Source organism: Salvia splendens, chromosome 16 (assembly GCF_004379255.2).
Source record: "Salvia splendens isolate huo1 chromosome 16, SspV2, whole genome shotgun sequence".
NCBI classification, from domain to species: Eukaryota; Viridiplantae; Streptophyta; class Magnoliopsida; order Lamiales; family Lamiaceae; genus Salvia; species Salvia splendens.
The window spans coordinates 25,264,107-25,268,720 of record NC_056047.1 but is presented as its reverse complement, the minus strand read 5'-3'; the positions used below and the strand labels follow the sequence as shown (position 1 = coordinate 25,268,720).

The window sequence follows — 4,614 nt, the reverse complement described above, 5'->3', positions numbered from 1 at the left end:
CCAAAAGTGCTCACTTCATACCAATTCATATCACATACGGATCATACAAGTTGGCATAGATTTATGTGCAAGAGATCGTGCGCCTGCATGGTGTACCAATAACGATCAACTCAGATCGAGATTCAAAATTTACTTCTAGAGTTTGGATAAGCCTACAGCGAGAGTTAGGTACTCAGCTAAATTTCAGCACAGCATTCCATCCACAGACGGACGGACAGTCCGAAAGTACGATTCAGACATTGGAAGATATGTTGAGAGTCGTAGTGCTCGACCGTGGAGTAAGCTGGGAGCCAGTATTTCCACTTATAGAGTTCGCCTAAAACAACAGTTACCAGGAAACTATCAATATGGCCCCATATGAAGCACTCTATGAGAAGAAGTGTAGATCGCCGCTTTACCGGGATGAAGTTGGTGAGAGAAGAATTCTCGGACCAGACTCTGTAGAGGAAATGATAGAAATTGTCCGACAGGTCCGAGAGAGAATCAAAGAAGCTCAAGATAGACAGAAATCCTATGCAGATGCTCGCATAACGGATTTACAGTTCAAAGCAGGAGACAAGGTCTTTCTGAAAGTATCCCCATCGAAAGGGATAACCAGATTTGGCGTCAAGGGCAAGCTGAAACCGTGTTTTATTGGACCTTACGAGATCTTAGAAACAGTCGGCCCTGTGGCGTACAGATTAGCGCTCCCGCCAAGCTTCGGGAATGTTCATAATGTGTTTCATATATCACAGTTGAGAAAGTATGTGTTCGACCCCAAACACACAGTACACCAAGAAGAAATGGTGTTAGAACCAGATATGAGCTATGAAGAAAATCCAGAAGCAATTCTGGACAGAAAAGTTAAAGAGTTGAGAAATAAAACTATTGTAACAATGAAAGTCCTATGGAGGCACCACGGCCGCGAGGAGGCGACGTGGGAGCTTGAGGACCAGATGAAAGAGAAATACCCAGAGCTTTTTACCTGACCGAGACAAAATTTCGGGACGAAATTTTTGTTAAGGGAGGTAGAATGTAATAGCCAAGATCTAATTCCTCGAGAATTATGAAATAAATGTAAGAATGTTTTTAAGAGTGAAAGAGTATTGTTTATTTCTCGAGTAAAAGAAATAACAATCTAGAGAATTTCAAACTAATAATTTACAAATGCTTGAAATGAATAAATATTAAAGATTTCAGAGACTTGTCTACATGAAAAATGAAAATAAAATTCGAGCTACACTATTACATTTAGAAATCCCTAACAACTACGTTGGTCTTCAACACTAGGCCGTCTCGGTCCAGATCCCAGAAAGCCCCAAGAGGCGAGTCATCGAGGAACACAGCCTCGGCAGCTAGCCATAGACGCTGGCAACACCAATATAGATCAGCCCTCATACCTGCCAGTCACCCACAAAATGAACAAGAAAAAGGGCATAGGATAATAAGAAAATTTATAGGCAAAACAAGCAAGGTTAAGAGGCAAACCCACTTTAAGGTTTGGAGACCAAACTTGCTTAAAGGAGAAAGATGGCAGGCTGCCATTTGCACCCCATTTCTAACAACCCTCACTCCAGCTCTACCTGCAAAATCGCAAAGAGAATCGCAGCATCTGCACCCCATTTCTAACAACCCTCACTCCAGCTCTACCTGCAAAAGGGCACACAGACTGTAGTAAGTACATAGCAGCAGTTAAGGACTGAGAGAGCCTGCAATATGGCAACAAAAGAAGTTGTAAAACTCCTATGAATTCACGAGTACTCTCCACAAACCACCAAAATCAGTTAGAGGGGAAATCAGGGGCTCAGAGTACATGCTCTGCAGAGCTACGGAGGGAGCAGCCAGCTGCACAACCTGTGGAGTCCTTTTCCACAGCCAAAGCAGCAAGACTCGCAGCTTTCAGTTACACATGCTCCTATTTATATAGCACAACACCCCCTCCTCAGCCCCATTTTACATACTACAACATACTCAGTCAGCAAACTTCACCAAGTGGGAAGTGAGGGTGGTTGCAGCTAAGAGCAGAGAGCAACATAACAGTAGCAGTGAAGGTAACCTCTTTCACTCTCGAGACTAGTTGGCATCTCATGTCATCACATAGTAAGAACCCAACATAGAAACCTTAGGAAGCATGCTCATACTAAGGCTTTCACCCAAAGAATAACAGTAACAAGAGCATGCTAGGTTCCACTTTCACAACAGTGTGGCCCAGCCTCCACCTAATGTCTATGCGCATAGAAGGCATAGCTAAGTCCTTAATTTTCTACTCAATCAGATCCTCCAATTAGGAATTTATTCTAACAGCAAGTCCAAAGGAAAATGCTTAAATCACAATTTATCATGGACTTAGCTCTTGAAAATTTAGTAACGTTGCCAAGAGACTTAATTAGACAAGCTAAGGAGAAGACTTAGCTTAGGGTTTTTTCCATCAGAGAATGGTGGCGCCGACTGCGACACGGCGGCGACCCGACGGGAAGCACCACTCACTCTACGTTGCTGTTCGACCGCGATGAACCCCATAGTGGTGAATCGTGAGCCGGCAAACGGGCCCGCAACGCGGTAGCACAGGAGGCAAAAGACTCCCCGATCTGAGAAGCGACAATGGCGGCACCATCAACGTCTCCACCACCGTTAACATGCAGTGGCAGCGATTCGCCGAATCCGGTGCAGAGGCGGTGGCGATTTAGTGTCGCCGAAGCAGTGATGCCACCGAGAGAAGGAGAGAAATCTCCTTGAGGCCGATCGCCCCTCGCCGGAGATAGAGGCGGTGGTGATGGGCTGTGATGTCAACGAAGAGGGAGGGAGATTGAGGGAGCTAGGGTTTTCGAATTTGGGGGAAAATGTAGAATGTAGGAGAGAAATGAGAGAGAGAATCGGCCGGTGGAGAGGGAGTATACCCTCAAGACTTGGGCCTTTTCCCATTTCTTGTTCTATTTGGGCATTAATTTAAAACAGGCCAGGGGATTTATGGAAATAACTCCATGAAGAAATTGGGCCTAAGGGAATAAAAGTCTGGGCCGAAAGAGCCTAAGAAATAAATGTTCTGGGCAAGATTAAATAAATCTCTATCTGGGCCTAGAATTTAATTGAAGTCATTACCTTAGATTAATTCAAAGTATACTGGAATTAATTTCTTTAGCCACGGAAGAAAGGAAAATTCTTAAACTGTGTGGAAATAGTACCCAATAAATAAATGGATGAGAATCTCTTTGCCCACAGAAAGTATTTCCAAATACTCAAGATAATCCGGGAATTCAGTATACCCACACAGTTCGGCCAGTTTCCGAATAGATTAAATCACCGATTTAATTAGAGAATTCAGATTTCTAAATTTTAGAAAGAAGAAAATAAAATAAAGAGCACACGCTTATGCATGTATTCATGCAAGACAAGTAATTATTTAAAGCCTAATTTAAGTATATTAAATTTTGTAAAGGAACGTCGTCGCTCGACGAGTAATCCCAGGACAGGAAAGCACCTGTTTTGCAAGAGTCTAAGCAATTGAGGTGGGCTTTCTCTTCTTTCTTTTAAAGCGTGTTTTATGTGAAAACATGATTATTTGAATGAGTTGTCATGTCATGTTTTGTTTTATGATTGCCTATATGTTGGCTATGCCAACCAATTAAATCGAATTCGGGTCCCAGTAGGTCAGTAAATCCTACTCGGACTACTGTACACATAAGGACCGTGAGCTAGCGCCAGGTTGGCCGGTCCAGGGGTCGTGAGCTAGCGCCAGGTTGGCCGGCCCAGTGATCGTGGAATGTGGCCACATTCCCGATTCACGCATTGAGATATGGTATATCATCAGAAGTTTAAAAGACTGTAGTCTATTTTCAGAAAGAAATAATAGATTTTAATGACCGGGTCTTGTTTTTCAGAAAAACCCCGCATTCACTTAGCTTGGCTGACAACTAAAAGAAAACAGTTTTCAGCATAAGCCCACTGAGTATATCAAGTACTCAGCCCTGCATATTGTTTTCCTTAATGTGCAGGTTGATCAGTCGAGGCAGAGGAGGTGTTGGGACAGAAGACTAAATAAGTAGAAGGATAGCTGGTGTAGTATGTCTTCAAACATATTACATTTGTCTTGGAACTCTTCCGTTGAGTAAACTTGGACTTGCTTTAGTAAAGACAATGTCCCATATTTCACTCTGATTTAGTATAGTTGTACCTCTATCCCATTTCAGACAATGTTTCCTTGAATTAAGTTATATATTCATGATGAGTTGAGATAGCTCAGTATGTTTTAGTCGCGAAGTAGCTGCACTTTCTTTGACTAGGGAGTTGTGGTCGTGATATTTTTTAACTAATTAAATGGAGATATGGTTCAAATCAAATTTATTTGGAAAGAAAGAATCTCACAAAATAGGAACAAAATATTAACCCCTTTAGAACAATGGGGTGGACCGAAAATTGAATTGTTTGCACAAGGAAATAATTTAAATCCTAATTGAAATAGGATAAGGAACGATTTGGCAAGATATGGTAAGATTTAATTGGATTTTAATTCAAGGAAGGAAATAAACAAAGTTCCAATTAAATCTACAAAATAATTCATTCTCCTAATTAATAGGAGAATTTCGAAAAACCAAGAAATGGGCAAGGGGTCGGAAGTTAAGTAGAATAACATAGGGA

At 41.9% G+C, this 4,614-nt stretch overlaps 1 long non-coding RNA gene across 1 annotated transcript; it reads right to left on the bottom strand.

Moving 5' to 3' along the window:
* Positions 1 to 1,136: 1,136 nt before the first annotated feature.
* On the bottom strand, positions 1,137 to 2,893 carry LOC121771118. The gene is made up of 2 exons (XR_006043936.1): positions 1,472 to 2,893; positions 1,137 to 1,379 (listed from the first exon to the last, which is right to left on the bottom strand). It is a non-coding gene; the product is annotated as an uncharacterized LOC121771118 (long non-coding RNA).
* Positions 2,894 to 4,614: the final 1,721 nt, after the last annotated feature.